The 21940-nt window shown below is 40.3% G+C and overlaps 1 protein-coding gene across 1 annotated transcript in view; it reads right to left on the bottom strand.

The window, feature by feature from the left end:
* Window positions 1–13356, bottom strand: part of KCNJ4 (potassium inwardly rectifying channel subfamily J member 4) — a 69481-nt gene extending 56125 nt beyond the window's left edge. Inside the window, exon 1 of the mRNA XM_063426455.1 lies at window positions 12816–13356. The gene's annotated coding sequence lies outside the window, so the exon portion shown is untranslated. The remainder of the gene's footprint in view (window positions 1–12815) is intronic.
* Between the last annotated feature and the right edge of the window lie 8584 nt (window positions 13357–21940).

The raw sequence follows: 21940 nt of genomic DNA on the forward strand, positions 1-21940 counted from the left end.
TGTGCTGTTATAGCCCCAAGATAGAGACAAACAGCCAAAGAGAAAGAGATGTGGAGAGAGGGGACAGAGAGAGGGGGAAGCAGCTACTGATAAAAGGAGATAATGAAGGAAGGAAAAACAGAATGAGAAGGAAAAAGAGACAACTAAAAAAAAGTTAAATGTACTTTAAAAAAAGTGATGAAAAAATAGTGAAAATAGGATGAGAAATGGGTCTAGTACTCAAAAAAACAAAATACATAATGCGTGATAGAACATAACTGAGATACTAAAATGGCAATCACAAGGTATATTCTGGTAGCCTAGGTTACGCGGCCAACAATATCAGGGTTGGAGATTCTTAGCATTATCTCATAAATTCAATGTCATATGGGTTATTTTAGACAACTTGTTCAGCTGGAGAAGCCCTGTGTTTATATAACCTCCAGTCGAGGAGTTCAGGAATATCTACCGGTAGTAACTTTTATGTATTTATATTTATTGGTAGTGTTAAATCAGTTTGATAGAAAAAAAATAAAAACGAAAAAGGTAACAGAAGTTGTCAAGTTTAATTTGACAGGGAACTGCAAATTTTAGGAGAACATTTTTAATTTTCACATAATACTCCAAGTCATGTACATATATTTAGTTCGGTTATTTCAGCCTTAAAGGGATTTTAAAGTGCCAGGAAAACGAACACGTTTTCCTGGCACTGTAAATTTCCCCTTTGTCAAGCCCCCTCCCCTCCCCGCCCCCGGCACTTAAGGGGTTAATAACCCCTTATTAAGATAACGGACAAAAATTCAGTTTCAGTTTCGGAAGTCCTTCCAGTGGCTGTCCGGTAGACAGCCACTTTAGGAGAAGTGAACCCTCAGAGGTAATTACTGCAGTTAAAAAAAAAAAAAAAAAACTGCAATAATTACACTTGCATGGTTATGGGTGATGTGAGTTTGCACCCAGACCACTTCAATGAGCTGAAGTGGTCTGGGTGCCTACAGTGTCCCTTTAAGTTTTCAATTGGAGCATTCACATTATGTTCCAATACAATGGTTAAACCTTTGTGCAATAAATTTGTTAGAAAGGGACTAGCATTATGAAGGGTCGTTTAAAGCACCCTTACATGTTTGGTGAAATGTGTGAGTTAGATAAAAGTTTGTTTTAAAAATGAAAAAAAACATATGTCCATCTTTTTTTGCTCCTTCTTTTTAATCTGTAGAACTTAATTTTTATTTCAAAAGCACTACTGTAAATGCTGTTATACTGGAGGGTATAGTTCTTTCACTCCGGTTTGGTAAAGGAATCTCAATTGTAATTTTACAAGATATAGGCATACACAGGATGCCTAGCAAAGGTTTGTTAGGTATGGGGTCTTTGTGTGTAATGGTGGCTACACAATATTAAGCTTTAGAATTTGTATGAGCCCATCAAAGGACAACATTACTATCTAAGCATCGAGATGGGTGAAGACAACACCAACAATGAGAACAGGTTCAATTGCTAATATGGATAATGGTGGAAGACACAGTGGCATCGCTATGGTTGGTGTCACCCATGGTGTCACTTCAACCCCCTTAGTAATGTGTTTTTTTATTTTCAGTTATGTGCAGAGTACATGAATGTATTACACACATCCTCTGTATTTTGAGTGTGATATTATGAGATGTGTGTGTGTTTGACTGTATTGGTTGATGAGTGTGATGTGCGTGGGATCTATGTGTGATTGGGTGAATGTCTTATGAGTGTGGTTGGCTGAGTATGATTGTGTATGGTGGCTGTGTGTGAGAAGGCTGAGTGTGGGGGTTGCGTGTTCCTTAAAAAATTAAAAAAAGTTAATTTAGTAATAGGGTTTTCTTATCTGTTGTTTCTTTTGCACACTAATCATAATTTTTTAATATATGCCATTTTCAGAACAATTAAATATCCCCCACAGAGTTATACAAACACACATACACACATTCATACACTCACGTACAAAAACATACAGACGATTACACAAAACACATATAAAGAAACACATACACTCTCAAACAGACACTGGTCGACTGTGTCTGTATAAGTGTGTGTGTCTGTCTATGGCTCTCAAATATAGACACATCATCACAGACGCATATACACACATGCATACACACACTCATTCTGAAACATAGTAATATAGACAGACATATACACACATGCGGACATAGTTATACAGAAACTCATACAGACACATATATACACACATACTGTAATATAGTCAAACAGGCACAGGAACAAACTCATACAGAGATACGGTCATACAGACACATGTGCACCCACTGAAGTTAAGTGACACCACTGAGAAGACATAAGAATGCCAGAGCAAGTCAAAGGAAAATGTGACACCAAATGAAGAACTATTAAGACTAGCTTAATTAGAACAACTGAAACAGGCTCCTGGAGAGACATTCTGCTCCGAAGGAAATATGAGACAGGTTTTAGGGACAGAGAGGCATGACGGGATGTAATGCTTGAAGTGAGACATATTCAATCAGAAGATGAGGATAAAATGAGATAGACAGAAGGAGAAAAGGAGAGGTTACAAGAGAGAAACGTTGGAACAACTTAACAAAAATATCTTCACAAAGTATTACTGGCTAAAAACCTGATACAAGAATTAGAAAAACACTGGATTAGATCATCAGAAGTAGGCCTTGAAGCGCCGTAAATCAAAATGAGTGTCTTGCTCATTTAATGGTGGTAAGACTGTGTAGAGTTTTAAAAGCTAAATAATCATTCACCACACTCTTAGATGATCGTCAGGGTCTTGCATCTGATGAATACATGGAGTATCGTTAAATTAAGAGGTTAATAATTTGATTCAACATATATGCCCTGTATAAATATAAATGTATATACATTTATATTCATTACAGTAGTGGGTGTGAAGTTTGCAATGAAAGCACATCACCATTAAAGTTCAAGTTATTAAAGCAGTGTACCCCATGTCCTTAGAGTGCAACCAGAAGTACTCATCTATAACTAGAACTGGGGAGATAAGACTGTAACTCCCATCATGTTTATGCAGGAAACACAATCTGTAGCTAAGGCAAAACTGTTAAAACCTCTGGATAGTCCCTAAGCACAAAAATGGACACTGGAGAAGCTGTGGACAGTATATCCCAGCATCTTGAACACAGGTGTAACAATTTACTCCCTAGAATAGTTCCTTACCTCTATACGTGAATGCTGAGACACTGTAAATGGTCTCCCAATGCTAATCCTGTGATGTTATCCTGGGATAGCCCAACTCAGAGGTCAGCAAAATGTGGCACACTAGGCTTTCAGATCCTACTGCAGAATAGGATGCACTACACCCCTCCTTCTTGATGAGCTGTATAACAACTCCTTGGGAAGAATTGGAAACTGTTACCTTTTCACAAATGTCCCTATACTCTTCAGGCATAATAAAAAAAAAAAAAAAGACAAATATAGGGTATTTTCTGAGCAAAACTAGCATTCATATTTGTATATTTCATTCTAGCATTATGAAAAGAGAATTGTATGTGCTTTTATATATTGAAATCATTAACTTTCTTTTATTATTCCTGACAGGTTGTAATTTAATATGTCTTTAAAAAATAGAGAAACTTATATCTTTTATTTAAATAAACTCTCATGAACGCCCCTGTATTCCTTAGCCCTTTTTAGCACAATGTAGCTATGCTTTAGTTTTGTCAAAGCGGTGACCGCTGGTGAAGCTTTAAGATGGTGGGGCGCCAGACTCCTCCCCCACAATTTTACTTCTCCCTATACAGTACAGAGATACTCATAGAATACAGAGAGCTGAGCAGAATACAGAGATGCTCATACAATAAAACAAGCTGAGCACAACATAAAGTTATCTATAAAACATAGAGCTGAGTACAATACAGAGATAACCATAACACAAACAGAGCTGAGGAAAAATAGAGATATGATAAACAGAGCTGGGCACAATAAGGAGATACGTATTAAAGGACCACTCTAGGCACCCAGACGACTTCAGCTTAATGAAGTGGTCTGGGTGCCAGGTACCTCTAGGATTAACCCTTTTTTTTATAAACATAGCAGTTTCAGAGAAACTGCTATGTTTATAATGAGGGTTAATCCAGCCTCCAAATCCTCTAGTGGCTGTCTCACTGACAGCCGCTAGAGGCGCTTGCGTGATTCTCACTGTGAAAATCACAGTGAGAGCACGCAAGCGTCCATAGGAAAGCATTATGAATGCTTTCCTATGCGACCGGCTGAATGCGAGCGCGGCTCCTGCCGCGCATGCGCATTCAGCCGATGACGTCGCGATCAAGATGGAGAGGAGGAGGAAAGCTCCCCGCCCGGCGCTGGAAAAAGAGGTAAGTTTAACCCCTTCCTCTCTCCAGAGCCCGGCGGGAGGGGGTCCCTGAGTGTGGGGGCACCCTCAGGGTACTCTAGTGCCAGGAAAACGAGTATGTTTTCCTGGCACTAGAGTGGTCCTTTAATATGCTTTATCTATCTATCTATCTATCTATCTAACCATCCCCTTGCTTCCCCTTACACGAGCACATCTTCAGTAATGTTCCTGCTATGATAACTTTAGCTTTTTATTAAATATTGCTACTATGTTATGAAACATGTCAGCTACTCCATTAGCTCTCAACACACAGTGTATACAGGGTTAAAGCAGCAGCATACTGATAGACTCCTTATTACCTTTGCAGCTGGCAATATAATCACTCTGCAGTGGTAACATGGAGCCAAGAAGTATTTGAAATTATTAGCAGGATCAACAATCATGACAGATTAAAATCAGAATCAGATCAGTCCTCAGTGTCACAGCTCCAGTCCCGCAGTTTAAAGCTTTGCAACTTTTCAGCTAGGCACAGCCAGTATTGTTTCAGGCCTAAGCTGTAGAGTGACTGAGCACTTCAAAGAAGATGGTGGGTGTGTGCAGTAGGAGGTTTTAAAACTATTAGTGGCAGGCAGCACAGTGTTCTGTCTCAGAAATTTCCCCGCTCTCTTGTCACACCTTGGCTTCCCTGGCTTTTTTATATTATTATATATTTGAGTACATTTCCTTGCCTAATCAGCACTCAGCAGTCACTAAGGCTATTGGGGGAAATAAAAAGATAATATTAAACACTTACATTTGGCAGAGGCCCGGAGATGCTGCTGTTGACCTCACCCTGTGAGCTTCCAAGATGGCTTCTTGCTTCTCTCTCTAGTGGGCACTATAGCCTCAGCCCCTCATGCTATCAGCCGATGATGGCCCCTGAATAGAGAGGCCAATAGCATGCCTTCACTCATGGGCAACTGGTTCTGCTGCCCGAATGGCAACAAATTACTTCTAGAAGGACACTAGGCATGTGCAAAACCTGCTGAAACAGGGCAAGTTCCAAACTAGCCCCAGTTTATGCCATGCATAGATGCTCTCAAGTAAGCTTTTCCAAACAACTACCAATAAGGTGGCAGAGGTCATGTAGAACTAAAACCCATAACATAAATATAGAGACACTACTTTTTTCCCATATTTTTGGCTTACCACCTTCCCACTAGAAAAATAATCCTAGTGTTTCTAAACTACTGCAAATATTTTTTGCACACACATAAAAACAGGGACCAGTATAGAGACTGAATTATGAAGAATCTAAGATTTTTTGAGAAAATATTTGTGATTTACCGGGACACCATCAACCCATCCCTCTGGGATCCAGAAAGAACTGTTCCATTCTTCCTCAGGAGTAGTCTGAGGCAGGAGGCGGTGACCTGAACACCTCACAAAATACATATTACTAGTTTCCATGTTCTGCTGTTCTCCTGTCTAAGTTCACCCTACTGTTCTCTCTACACTCCAAGTTTAGTAACTGTTTCCCCTTAAACAGGCCGTGATACGATCCCCCCCCATGACCCACAACACTATCCACCAATCCACGCACCTCACACCCGACACACAACCTCTGCTAAGGCTCTGATAGAGGCCCTAGCAGTGGTGTATCCTGGTTTTGTGCTGCCCTAGGCAGGACAAAACTCAGGCGCCCCCCTCCCCCATGCCACCCCCACCCAACCCTTCCCCCCGCCCCGCCTTCTAAATACACACACACACATTCACTGACAGATACGGATACACTAGCTAAAGAAACACACACTCGCTAACAGAAACACACACACTCACTAACAGACGAACACATACTCACTAGCAGACACACTCACTAGCAGACACACACACACTCACTAACAGACACACACACTCATAGGCAAACACACTCACAGGCAAACACACTCACACTATCAGACACACACACACACACATACACAGTCAGACACACACACACTAACAGACACACACACACACACACTAACCGACACACACACTAACAGACTCACACACACTAACAGACACACACACACTCACTAACAGACACACACACACTAACAGACACACACACACATACACACTAACAGACACACACACTAACAGACAAACACACATACACACACACTACCAGACACACACACTAACAGACACACTAACACACACTAACCGACACACACACTAATAGACTCACACACTAACAGACACACACACACACACACACACACTCACTAACAGACACACACACACACTAACAGACACACACACACACTAACAGACACACACACTAACAGACAAACACACATACACACTAACAGACACACACACTAACAGACACACACACACACACACACACTAAAAGACACACACACATACTAACAGACACACACACTCACTAACAGACACACACACACTAACAGACACACACACTAACAGTCACAAACACACACACACACACACTAACAGACACACACACACACACTAACTCACATTAACACATTTTTTTTTACTTTAACCCCCCCCCCCCCCAGCCTTCTTACCTTTGGGAATGCTGGGGGGGTTCTCTTTCTCCCTGGGGTTCCAGTGGCTGCTGGGCGGGCGGCGCTGGCGGTCGGGCGGCTGGCGAGGGAGCACTTCCCCTGAGCACTCTGCTCAGCTCCCTCGCGCGCTGCAGCCTCACTCTGCGGCACGCAAGGTAGCTGAGCAGACAGCTCAGAGGAAGTGCTCCCTCGTCAGCCGCCCGCCAGCGCCCCCCAACCGCCCAGCAGCCCGATCGGCATGTCAGTTAGCCGCAAGGCTAACAAGACATTTGCCCTGGGCATTTTTTTGCCGCCCCTTGGAAAATGCCGCCCAAGGCAAATGCCTTGTTTGCCTCGCGGCTAAAACGACCCTGGGCCCTAGGCTTACACAGGGGCACAAACGCCAACTTATAACGCGATAAACGACAAAACTAACCTACCACATTATGCCCCCTTCCCAAGCAACAGAGGATTGTGACACCCAACCACTCAAAAGAACATAACACAGACCATGCACTCGCCTTACTTAATTACACCCTGATCTCCTTATGTGTACCAATAGCATGGGCACACTCGCCTCACTTAAAAAATTGTGCGAAGGGAGTTTATTCCATGAGTACAGTATTAGAGTGAAAATGAACAAGGCTGTGAAAGATCACATGTGTTGTAAGGGTTGCAGACATAAGGTATACAGAAGGGAAAGAGAGCGGGCTGAGTTTTGTTAAAACAGACTGAAGGAGGGATGAGTGGAGTGAATAATAATTATATTCAGACAGTTTTAATGATAAATAAATGTGCTATTACACCAGCTTAAAATATAGGCAGAAAAAAACTAAAAAGTCTGTAAATGGCATTAAGCCTTAGTTTATAACATATCCTTGTCCTGACGTTGCAGGTTTGCTCTCTGGAGTCATGTGTCTACAGATACCAGAGACCAAGTCCCCATAAGGCACTGCAGAACTGTACTATTGAATACGTTCTTGCTATACAATCTACACTGACGGCGTATAGCCCATGGACAGAATTATTTAAAGGACCACTCTAGGCACCCAGACGACTTCAGCTTAATGAAGTGGTCTGGGTGCCAGGTACCTCTAGGATTAACCCTTTTTTTTATAAACATAGCAGTTTCAGAGAAACTGCTATGTTTATAATGAGGGTTAATCCAGCCTCCAAATCCTCTAGTGGCTGTCTCACTGACAGCCGCTAGAGGCGCTTGCGTGATTCTCACTGTGAAAATCACAGTGAGAGCACGCAAGCGTCCATAGGAAAGCATTATGAATGCTTTCCTATGCGACCGGCTGAATGCGAGCGCGGCTCCTGCCGCGCATGCGCATTCAGCCGATGACGTCGCGATCAAGATGGAGAGGAGGAGGAAAGCTCCCCGCCCGGCGCTGGAAAAAGAGGTAAGTTTAACCCCTTCCTCTCTCCAGAGCCCGGCGGGAGGGGGTCCCTGAGTGTGGGGGCACCCTCAGGGTACTCTAGTGCCAGGAAAACGAGTATGTTTTCCTGGCACTAGAGTGGTCCTTTAATGGCACTCTGTGCATGTGCGGCCATATTTTTGGAGCTTTCCTGCCTTTTTTTTTTAGCTGGATCCATTACTGTGGGCATCACTAGTGGTGTTACTGCATCATTAGCATATCACCTTACACCAGTCTTCCCCCAATGCCAGTTTCATACCTTCCAAGTTGAGAGGTATGGCATTTTATCTTTAAAATATAATGCACACCAATCCTTGGTCTCAATTTAATATTTTTGAAAAGCCATCACATATGATCACAATCATGTTAGGAAATATTGCTAGCTTGTTTGAGCAGGTCTTCCTCACCCTTTTCTTTATGAGAAGAGCTGCAGAATATTTTGGTGGCATATAAATAATAATAACAATATTAATAAAAACATTTCTAGCAGATTGTGAACAATTTCAAAAGCTTATCCAAAAATATTAAATCGAGGCCCTTGTTTGCATGGCTTTGCTATCTTATATGCAGCTCCAGCTCCTCCGTATGTCAAACATGTTTCGTTAGAATTAAATATTTGTCTTGTTTACCTATTGTACAGCACTGCAGAATATGTTGGTTCTATGTAAATAATTGTACCTATCACGATCTCTGTTGGTGCAGGCACCATCCATGATAGGATGGACAACAAAAACTTACATAGTCAAATAGGCTGAAAAAAAATATTCAAAATAATCTAATTCAGCCTTTTCACACAGCTCTGTGTCAGCTGTTAAAAACAAAACAAAAAAACCTAGCCTGAAGTGTTTTTCAATTTTGCCACAAAATGGCGGGCCGGGGATATATTTTTATTCCAACTTGGCAGATTTTCTGAAGTCTTAATGGGGTTAAATACCTTCTATATAGCACCGTGAAGTGTTTTTCTAAATGTGCTGAACATTGAGTAATGCCTTTCAAATTTAAATCAATGCTCAGCCAATCCTCCAAAAAAAACATTCCTTCTGGAGATCTCTTTCCCATGCAATTTTAAAGTCCAACTTAGATTGGGGCCTAGCATTAATAACCAAATACAATCTCATGTTTAGGGGAAGCCGAATCTTCCAAATTATATTTCAGTTGAAGTTTATCAAATCACATCATCCAAATTAGTAAGAGAGTAAATCCACATAAACCCTAGGTGTATCATACTTCAGAACAGATGTTGGCGTAGCTCTAGACCACAAAACACTACCATTAACTTCCTTATACATGATATCCCAAGTCATGAATAAGGAAGTTAACGATATCCCTTTAAAGTCATCTTGGTAGTGGGAATTGTTTCCCTAATCTTAGGCAGTAACTTACGTGGAAGCCATGATACCTCTTTAATTGAATGGGTAAGCAATTTATCTCTCTCGGTCAAAAACTAGTGAGGCAAGTTGGTGTCTGAATTGAATTTAAAAAAATGGGCCGAATTTGCTGCAAAGTAATAATTTCTGAAGTTGGGCACACCCAAGCCACCATGCGTTTTAAGATCCTGCAACACAGACATCCTTATTCTACTAGGTTTTTTCGACCAGATGTACGGTTTTATGGCTGTGTGGATCTTCCTTAAAAATGATAATAGAACCGACATTGGAATGCCACGTAAAAAATACGAAACCTATGGATGGACATTCATCTACAATCATCTTCAAACAAATCCTACCCAGCCATGATATTTCCAATTCCTTCCAACTCTGTCTGTAAATCTGGCCAAACTTTCGCGAGATTACACACGTGCATTTTCGACAGGTTTTTGGTAAGAGTAATGCTCAAATAAAAAATGTGCCTCCACTCAAAATTTGAGGTAGCCGACACTGCTTGAGTTTTAGTTTCATTCAATCTAGATTAGAAGTACCGTCACCAAATTGTTTTAATATGGACATTACGTAATGAAGTGAGGAAGCGGGATTTCTTAAAGACAATACAACATCGTCCGCAAATATTCCCATTTTATGCATGATATTTTTAATTTAATATTTTCTTTTGTTGGATTATTTCTAATTAATTTGGTAAAGATTTCTTTTTGGAATACTCACATTGAGTATGTAGGTAATTCATTGAAATTCTAATGCAGTCAAAAAGATATCACAAGACACATTGTGCACTAGTCTTATGGTAAAGCCCAACGTTGACAAAACTTGATAAAGGGTGGAGCTTCCACTGTCTGGTTTTGTCACTTCCCTCAGCCGTCACTAGTTTTTTGGGGGAGGATGGATTTTTTTTTTGGGGGGGGGGGAGGGGGAGGGCTTGTTATCAAAGAGCCCAACCATATATTTTCACTTAAACCCCTCAAAATACCTGTTTGAATACACTACAATAATGTAGACAACAGAGCTCACAATTTAATGCTATCTATAAATGTTACAGTCAATGTGCAGACAACAAGTAACATATTTACACTATTATGTTGTATTTGAAATATTACATATTTTTGTTGTATTTTTCTAAACATTAGACTATACAATTAAACATTTTTTTTTTAAATGTTGATTTAATTTTACAGCACCAGATCTACCTGAGTGTTTGATTCATTATTAAAATAACCAGAGCACATCAAATGAAGGTGTTGAGATTTTAAGAATTTAATTCTGAAGATCTGATGCAGAAATGTTATTGCACCCCGATACTGAATGTATTAGAGGATATTTGTTCCACGGCACATATGCTATATCATCTGCAAAGTACTAAAAAGTGCATTATGTGATCTGGCAATAGGAAAGAATAGTAAACCATTGAAACCTACAACAAGATGTTGAATAACAACATTCTAAACTTTTTTGGCAAATACGATTATACTGATTTTAAGATGTCATCACATACAGGGATCCAAGGTGTTAAAGCAGCTGGGGAAGGAAGGGTTAAGTGGTTCTTAACTGAACTGCCATCAGATTCTGTGTTTCTATGGAAATATATGAGAAATCGTTTGGGTTTCAAATATGGCTTCTAAAACGAAGTGCTTGCCTTGACATTTATCTTAAACTGTAGCAAAGTTTTACCCAAAATACTATTGGACTAATGGACCCATTATCTCACGTAATTGCATTTTTCCATCACGGTGGTGTTAATTGTTCCAAAAACTGCAGAAGGGGAAGTGATGGCAGAATTATCTTGTAGCTCTTTTTCATGGATAATGAGTTGCATTAAAAATAGTTTTAAAAGAACCTTTAAAAAAAATATATATATATATTCTTTATATAGCCAGTATCAGTATTAAGATACAACAAAAGATGTGAAATAACTTTTGTCTACCATAAAATAGTCACTAGAAGGTTTATTGGAAACTAGGCGGCTTATTCGCTATCCATCAAATTGTAGTAGAGTGATGACCAGCTTGCAAAATGTAGACAAAAAAATGTCAATTTGGAGAAATTCACTACAGCTTTTGGAATTAATTTTGTGGTTCAGTTTTCAAATCAGTACAATTTGGTGTTTAGTAAATCAACAATTAGGTTTAAATTGTATAAGGCTTGGCTGCAGGATTTTATAATTATTTTTAATCCTGTCCTAATTGGATTTATTTAACCCTGTGTTCACATCCCTGCTGATACCTAAAGGTTATGCGAAAGACCACCATGAAAGCAAATCAATACACTATCTAAGAGTAACAACTGATATGTGCTCAGTATTACAAACCTATTAAATGCAAAAGTTCATTTTCTTCAACTCCAAAACTATTTTTCCTTGCATTAGAACTGTGCTTAAAATACATGGTTAACTAATACATGTACCACGGAGATATAAAAATAACTGTTTGATGTTAATATAATTATTACCTTTCCATGCCTGTCTATATGATACTAGAAAAGTTATATAATTACGGCACAGTAAGCTGGCATATTAACGTTAACAGTATATTGTGTCTCTCGCTCCGTCTCCTTGTGTGTTTTTTATTACATAAGCAAACACCCATCATTTTCATCTGTTAGGCACGTACATATAATATCTATTGTTTCCGAGGCTATTTTTCTGTTAATATACTTATGCATTTATTTGACATTAAAAACAACTACCTGAGAATAATTCTACAAATTACAACACTTTCTAGAAAGACACAAGTACATATTCTGCAATAGATATATATATATATATATATATATATTGAGAGGGATAAATATGGTGAATATATAATCTCAAATATAATTAATAGGAACACACACAGATAAATATGTATTATGAATATATTCAGTATAGATACACACATATTGTTCTAAAATGGATATATATAGTTATTTATGTAAGTAACACCACCACTACATGTGTTTATTCCTATTTGTAATACACTAATACATATTGACATACTATATATATTTATGTAACCAGTGCAGTTGTTCATCTACACACACCTCTGTATATCATATTGCCCATTAATATGAGGAAAAGTCATCCCGGACCTGCACGTCATGCCCCGGTTACCTACAGCATTGTGCACTAAAGCACCAAACTCCCAAAACATTTGTAAAAAAGTACAGAGGAGAAGAAAGCAGAATGTCTTACCCGAGTACTGTCGGAGATGTGCCCAGGCTGCCTGTGGAACTGGCACTATGTGGGTGCAGATACACTTTCATTACATCCCCCTGCCTTTCTCCTCCCAAATCTCTAACTTTCCTCAGCACCGAAACAAAAATTGCGAGCAGAATGTTCCTAAGGTGACACGTATCATCTGACTTGGATAATTCCTTACTCCCACTAATATTTACCCATTTTCTATTCCACCCTTTTGTCTGTTAATCGGCTAATTCTGACACTTCTGATACATATACTATGTCTCCTCTCTGTCCTCTTTTTAGTGACTTCCCTTGGTTTCCCTTGCAGTGCTGTCCTTCTCAATCTCTCTACCTTTTATCATCTCCTTTGATTTATGCTTTTCTAACGCTCTCTCTCCTATTTGTATATTTTTAAGTCTTCCCTTGCATTATCCTCACTATCCTTTTCTCTCTGTCCTTCTTGAAAATATTCTCTTTTTCCTTTCTTTTCTCCGCTGACACTTTTCTTCAGTTCCCTCTCCCTGTGTCTCTCCGTGTCTCTCTCTGCTGCCTCTCTGTGCCCCCTCTCTTTCACTCTCTCTTTCTCTCTGCATCTGAGCAGTTTGTGGTTGTGCAGAGGAATCTGACAGCACAGGGCTGGGTGATCTTCATCCTACATGTGATCACAGCTGTGTATTCACAATGCAGCCTGGCAGGAGATAACAGGGCTGTGGACTCTTAGGGCCATGTATTAAGAAATACAGTTTTATAGTCACCTGCAAATTGTGACAGTTGATCTCGTACCAAAACTAATTCTCATACTGTTACGCCATTCTACTGCAAAGAGGCCAAATGTTTCCCCAAGGCATATTCTAAATATCCAGTGATGGCTATTCAAGGTTTTTGGTGTCTGTGACATTAGATGCAATCTATACGGATCTATTTGTATTAATTACAGAGTGAGAACTCGGCCTTTATTCCTAAATAATAAAGGGTTAATATGAGAACAAACCCAGAATCTGGACAATGCAAGAAATAGAACTGACAAACTGTCCATCACTTAGTCAACGTCATGGAGCAATCTTTCTGTTTAGGGAAGTACACGGGTAAGAAGTGACAACATTTCGACCAGGACCAGCACTTGACTAAAATGCTGTCAGTTGTTTTGTGTGTGCCTGCCAAGGTACAAAAATTCGTAACTGGATTTTAAGTAGTGCTGAAAGTTTGTTTTTGTTTTGTTTTTTAAATATTGTTTCTTGAAATTTTATATTGTATTATTTTTAAATATCGGACCTGTTTTGACTGTGATATTGGCCTTTGTTTATGCTCATGATAGGTTTAGACTTCTCAAAAGTTTTATGGAATCAAAGAAAACCTTTGAATTAGTTATTTTATTGACATTCTCAAAAATGCCTACTTTTATGTTCTTCATACAATAACTCCTGGCCATCCCGGTGATACATACTGTATAAGAAGTAACCACTTCACATTACGTATTATCACAGTTTCATGAGAGTACCTAAGTTAATAGTCCATTATAGTTCTGTTGTATGTCATCGTTCAGTCTCTGGGTATGACATAGTTATTGGTGCCATACTCAAGATAATTTGGGAAATCCGTTATATTCATTTGTATTATAAAAATAATTCTTAGAACAACAATACACCAGGATAATTTTCTCAAAATGAACATTGTTTCCATTAGGAGCAGGTCGTCACAGCACAATCTGTGCAACATTAATGCTTCCTAATTTAGTGCTGGTTTCTCTAGAGTGCAGAGTAATGATCCATGCCTCTAGGCCTGCTACTGGTGCAATAATAACGAACTGGACGCCTGCGGTTCTGTATTTGAATGGAACACGTGTTTTTTCGAGCTAGTCAATCCATTCAATGTAAGCACTCATTTTATATAAGATTTACTATGATAACTGTTTCCACAAGGTCCCTGTATAACTCAGTTATATTGTAGAAACGCATCAGGGATTACCTGAAGTGATCTCTGCTAAGAAAAAATTGTAACCTCTTAACCTAAGCTCTCCGTTACTGAGATTGTTCCTATTCAGATTTAATCTCTGGACCACAAATTTGCTAACTGAGTATACTTAGCGATAAAGTTCTATCTGAACACCCTCAGACACTGAAAGTGATTTGGGCCACTGGAGACAAAAATCACTCTGCCCTCCTCCGCTAGACTGCCAGGTTTTACCAACCATAACTGTAACCTCTTACGAGTTGTAAACCTGGTTTACTATCAGTAGGGGAATGTGAACCCCCATAAATATTGCAAGATACAGCTGTAATTACTAAAAAAAAAGTCTATAGAATCAAAGGGATGTCTTTCTTGCATTCTGATTTATCTTGACCAGTCAGTGATCAGTATATAGTGTGACCAATACATAGCCCCTAGGCATTAGAATGTCCTGAGGCTTTCTGCTCGTGAGTCTTACTATGTTGTAGTGAATTATTTACAAGAAGGTAGGTAGTGACCAGCCATAGACGGAGCTGACCGTGGTGCTAACGTGCCATCTATATAACAATATTTAATCTAATTTACTGAATACATTAGAATGAGTTAGACACCTATCTTTTTTAGTAGTATATCTAATGGTATTCTATTTCTCATTGCATAATGAGCTGGGCACCTCAATTCATTATAGTTCTGTTGCTGTTTTTTGTCTTAGGAAAGTACAGTGTTGCACAGTTATATGAGACTTCTAAACAAGAAGATATATAACCATAGCAAGCTTCATTTTTTAACACTCCAGTATGTGTTTTTTCCTTTTTTATTATTATTGTCATTTATTTATCTATTTATCTTTCCTTTTTCCTTCTTTCTTTCTTTCTTTTTGTTTCTTTCTTCCATACAAAGCTCCAATGGAAACAGAAAGCAAATACTGGCCGCTGACTACAAACGCAGAAGAAAGTCAAATCCTATAGTAAGGAACAGTGTATGTGGAAAAAAAGAATGGCATGGTGCAGAGTATACAGAATGGGAGCTGGACACAACTTTGAAGATTTCTGTCTGGAAAATGTTTGTTGCCTTAGACATTAAATCTGTTCTTTGCTTATTGGTTTCAGATGAATAATAGGTGACCCCAGACAACACAGGGTTAATTGTTCTTCCCCCACGTAGATCAGCGTGATGGCAAATGAAGACCCATCGAGCACCTAGAAAAAGAACCCAAGCCAGTTCTATCAGATGTTGCTAGGAGACTTTCCGAAAATAGTTTAGGTAAATGGCTCAGGCTCCTGTCTGTTCCTCTAGCAAAGAGAACGACATGTATACATATTTTTATTTCCTGCCTTGTCATTTTTAGGGGTTATTTTTACAACATCAAAATGTAACAACAGAGAACAACCTGCGCCCTGTTAAACAATCTTTAGGAAGATTAAGAGTTTATCAATCCTCAATTTATCAATTTAGAGTTTTCATGAAAAGAGTACTTGTTTAGGTGACATAAACATATACATAGCTAGCCATAGCTATGTTTATATCATTGACCAGACTGAAACTGCCAGAGCTTCAAATTCCATGTCATTGTATGGAAAGAGAATTGTCAGTCAATGTGTGTATGAAAGGGAAAATTCCATTTTTATTCGACAAATAAAATAATACAACATTTTTGAGGTTCCCCAAGAACCCTAAGAAGTTGAAAGCGACCTAGTGAATATTTCTCACCCATGTGCAGGGGGGCTCACTTCCACCGTCTGCCGCAACCTCACTTAGCTCCATCTCTGGTCCAGCCACCGCCATACTCTCGTAGTGCCAATGTACATTTACTCCCAGCATGTCTGCCACCATCTTCCTAAAACACCCTTGACAACATATGTGCCTATTTATTGAGAAAATATTCCTATTAAACACTTTATAGATGCTGTTCTACATTAAGGAGTGGTAGTGTGTAATGTTAGAACCATAAATCCGGTTTTACAAACATATTTTATTTTACGTTGACCTCTAAAAATAGTATTTTCTGCCAATTTATTTACACACCAGAGAGGCCTAGCCTGCCGTTGACCCTTTAACTGCTTATGAACCAGGGCTGCATGATTTCTGACTGTGCTTTCACTGGGAGAGAAACATCTTAGTGGCCTTTACTACATTCTTAGTGTGCTAACAAGTCATTTCTCCAATGTGGGTTCTGTCCACCAACACAGATGTTACTAATGCGAAAAAAAACAATTTAAATGAAATGTATGGAGATGCTAGCAATTTGGCTAGTATACGGTATAGATGGAATTTTATGCTTTATAAAGTGCCACAATACCATTGTTTCGTGATAGATGCAAAGCAGAAACTGCAAAGACAGGTTTCTCTTTATTAGCGTTGACTGTGGGGGATATGTAAGCAAACCGCATCTAGCGTAGCATTTTGAGCATCAGTACAGTTAATGAGCAATGGGTTATATTTAGCAATCGTTGTTTATTAAGCGTTTTAACTTATAACCCCAATTGCAATGTATATTTGTACCATAACAACACGATGTACAGACTTATCTCACCTTCATAGATAACTTAGGTGGCTTGTGATTATGATGGGTACTATATGTGTATATAGAAACCCATTAATTAGGTGTATTAAGTATACAGAGATAAAAAAATGCAGAAAAACCTGCAACTCTCGGAAATTTTGAAGACATGTTGTTGTTCTCCGTCACATGGTTGCCTAGTTATATGCAAACCTGTCTTCACGGAACTCCTTCAAGATGGGTTCTAATGAAGGAAAAACCATGAGTTGTGAAATCACAGCAATATCACTAAGAGGTATCTGTGCCAGATGAGCTGAACTTGCTGTAAAATATTAATAAATAACAATATATCCCCTAGATTGCCAACTAATTTGAGCAAGTCCTTCTTCACGTCTTGTTTCTGTATCACATTACATTGTCGCGATTCCTTCGTTTTGTTTTATATTCCCGTGTTATAGTGTTGTGGATCATGTTATCACCATATACATTGTAATAATAATCATTATGTTCCCAGAATAAAATATAAAAAATATATATATATTAATATTTGTCATTCATTCCCTTGACAGAGGAGATGGACTGTAGATTGATCTTATTTTGTTGAGCTCATTTGTTTCTTCTATCTGTGAGAAAGAGCGATACAAATTTATAGGAAAATATAATTTTTCATTTTTTTTCACTGCTGCTTAGTAATCAGTTTGTGACTTCCAAATGGTGGATAAGACAGCTTTCTTTTTTTTTCTTTTTTTTTCTTCTTTATTTAAGAGTCAAATATATACAACAACAATATTCCTTTAAAGACAAAGTTAAATGGATTGACTCAAATTATACATCATAATATGTTTTTTAATACCTGTGCATATATTAATTTGGTTTCAAATAATACAACAGTTAGGTAAAGTGAAGGCAGGTATACAAGGTAAGCCATAGGTAGTGTTGTCAGTAAGATTTAGTAATACAGCTCACTATAGTAGTTATTGTGTCACATGTGCCCTAGTGCCCCCTCCCTACTGTCAGTAGTCAAACTGTTTTGAGGGATTTATGAGTAGGGAATGAAGACATGTATGGTAGGCATGTGCATGGGGAACATTTTCAGTTCGGTTCGGCATTCCGAAATTCGGAATTTTCGCAATTCGCCACTTCAACACTTCGGAACTTCGGCAACTTCGGAACTTCAGCACTTCGGAACTTCGGCACTTCGGCAGTTCGACACTTCGGAAATTCGGCAACTTCGGAACTTCAGCAACTTTGGCACTTCGACACTTCGGAACTTCGACACTTCGGAACTTCGGCATTTTGGAACTTCGGCATTTCGGGACTTCGGCACTTCTATTGCAGCCGCTTAATAGATAATTCCCATGGTAAAAATGACTTAGTATTAGTAAATTTTGCCCCTACTCGCTAAATACCAATAGGGGGGGACCTATTGTCATCCCCCTGGCCCCCACCCCTGAGCGGGGTAACCAATCAGAGAGTTATGAGTCAAATTACACAGCGTGGGAACATTCCAAAGAACTTTCCCATGCTGTGTAAAATGACACAGAGCACTCTGATTTGTGGATTTCAAACCAGCCAATCAGAATGCTGTGACAGGTAAATGTAGAGACTTACCTGTCAGTCTCTTCTTTTACCTGTCAGAGCACTCTGATTGGATGGCTTAAACCCACCAATCAGAGTGCTCTGAGCCTAATTGCAGGGCGGGGCAAGGCTTTATAAGTCTTCCCCCGCCCTGCAGAGCTCAGTCTGCGCGGAGCCCTCTATGGGTGAAGAAGGATTATTTCTTTTTGCGCTCTTTTTTTTTTTTTTTTTAAATTGCGTCGGTTATTATGGTTTTTTATTTGGCCTTTTTTGGGGCTGAAAAAAGAAGATTTTATAAGAAAGAAAACATTGAATGGTAAGTTATTATTTTTTTTATAGGTTCTTAGTTAAAGGTCCCCCCCTCATTATTTTTAGGGTGAGGGGGGTAGGCAGGGGGGTCGTTTTTTTGGGGGGGGAGGGGTGACTAGGGGTTTGGGGACCCCTAGTCACCTGGGGGACACACACACATTTTTTTAGGGCCCCCACCCGTCGCTTAGGAGTGGGGGCGGGGGGAGGACAATAGGTCCCCCCTATTGGTATTTAGGGCCCCCACCCGCCGCTCAGGGGTGGGGGCCAGGGCGGAGGACATTAGGTCCCCCCCTTTATTAGTATATAGGGCCCCCACCCGCTGCTCAGGGGTGGGGGCCAGGGGGGAGGACCTTAGGTCCCCCCCTTATTAGGATTTAGGGCCCCCACCCGCCGCTCAGGGGTGGGGGCCAGGGGGGTGGACATTAGTTCCCCCCCTTATTTTACTGTAGGGCCCCCACCCACTGCTCAGGGGTGGGGGCCAGGGGGGAGGACATTAGGTCCCCCCCCTTATTAGTATTTAGGGCCCCCACCCACCGCTCAGGGGTGGGGGCCAGGGGGAGGACATTAGGTTCCCCCCTTATTATAGTTTAGGGCCCCCACCCAACGCTCAGGGGTGGGGGCCAGGGGGAGGACATTATGTCCCCCCTTATTATAATTTAGGGCCCCCATCCGCCGCTCAGGGGTGGGGGCTCGGGAAGGGGGACTTTTTACTTTTTTTTAACAGTGAGCAGCCACAGGCTGCTCACTGTTTAATAGACATGCCCCTACTCGCGGTATAGCGAGTAGGGGCATAATTTACTAATACTAAGTAATCTTTACTTAGTATTAGTAAATTTGTCTGAAAGACCAATTTAGGGTCTTTCGTGGGAATTAGGGAGTTATCTACTTATTCATTCCTGTCATTACATTGACTGGCCAAGTAACTTACAATTTATATGAATGTATGTTACTTGATTGTTGTAAGTGCTGCAAATGCTTACAGGTGAATCATGGCTATGTTTGTATACTTTTTATTTAAAATTGTATGCAATGTAACATTTTTCTTCTTTCACTGGGTAAGTATATTAGTACTTAGGCAATACTGTGCTTCGGAACTTCGGCACTTTGACACTTCGGAACTTCGGCACTTCAGCACTTCGGAACTTCGGCACTTCGACACTTTGGAAATTCTGCATTTTCGGAACTTCGGGACCTCGGCAATTCGGCACTTCGGCAATTCAGCACTTCAGCAATTCGGACATTCGGAAGTACCTGAATGTCCGAATTGCCCAAAATTCGTCCGAATACATATTCGGACCGAAACGAATTGCACATGTCTAATGTATGGTTCTACCCTGGTCTTTAGATTATTAATATTACTGAAATGTATAAAGATGTTTCACAAAGCGATACAATCATGGAAAATAGACAGTATAGTATAGACAGTATGGAAGTCCCAGTGACCCTAAGCATACTTCATTTTTGCTATTATTTATATTTAGAGTGTAATTTTTTATATATAGGGCCATACAAAAAAATAATATTTTATATTCCATTAGAGGAACCCTATAGTGTCAGGAATACAAATATGTATTCCTGACCCTACGGTGTTAAAAACACCATTTAGGGGGTGGCGGCGTAAGCTGTACACCAGAACAGTCGCACTTCTCATGTGCTCTCTAAACTTTTGCCCAAAAGGGTCTGATTTCAGGTGATTTTGAAAGCCACTTGGTGCAGAGACCAACCCCCCACAGAGGGGTAACACAATGGGTCGCAAAAATAAAAAACCCAGGCCAGAAAAGGGCCCCCTAGAGCCGAGATATTGGAGATCTAAAAAGGCCATCTGGGAAAATATGGCGCTACTGGAGGACGGATCCTCATACTCCTCGGAGGATCTTCTGTCTGAGTCTGGCGCAGGTGTCTCTAGTGGCCGGAAACCGGGACCGGGGTCTCCACAGACAGAGGATCAGGACCTGGTGACTACAACCCTACTCAAGAGCATGTTTGCTGAGCAGCGTTCCAACATCTCTGCAGATATGGCCCGCATCAAAGAAGCCGGGAAAAACGCACCAAAAAGGGTCGCGATATTAGAGGCCTCCACCACTGAACACAAAACTAGGCTTACTACAGTGGAAAGAAAGCTGGAAGAATAACAGCAACAACACATGCACACTACAAACAGAGTGAAGGCGCTGGAAGAACAGAGACGTAAATACAAACTGAAGATTCCTGGTATACCCGAGTCCATGGGTGTTGACAACTTACCTCACTTCATTAGACGGCTGCTGGCGGTCTGTCAGCCACCAAAACAAGCCAAAATGGTGAAACTAGATGGCATGTTCAGGATACCTAAACTGGCTGGTGCACCACCCGGTGCCACACAAGACCTCATTGTCCGCTTTTTGTCGCTGAAGCAGAAGGCTCAGTTCCAGGCAACAGTGAAAGGCAAAACGCTGATTACCTTTGAGGGCACTACTCTACAACTGTTCCCTGACCTCACCAGAAACACCTTGCTCGGGAGACGATCCTTGAGACCTCTACTGCAAACCAAGTTGCTTACAGATGGGGCATGCCGTGAGCCCTTCTATTTACATCCCAGGGGAACTTACCAGGAGCTGGAGAGGCATCTGCAAGAGATGGGCTTTCGTGCCGCTCCCAGTGCAATCGGGACAAACTTAACCTGCTTAGACCCAGCACAAATTCGGGACTTTACACCACGGTCCTCAGCAAGCACGCCACCTCATAAGGATATCACCTGAATTACATGCCTGATGTTTGGAGAGTTCCAAGGATTTCTGGCGATATAAGCCTCCTGACACCCC

This window comes from Pelobates fuscus, chromosome 7 (genome assembly GCF_036172605.1).
Source record: "Pelobates fuscus isolate aPelFus1 chromosome 7, aPelFus1.pri, whole genome shotgun sequence".
NCBI lineage: Eukaryota > Metazoa > Chordata > Amphibia > Anura > Pelobatidae > Pelobates > Pelobates fuscus.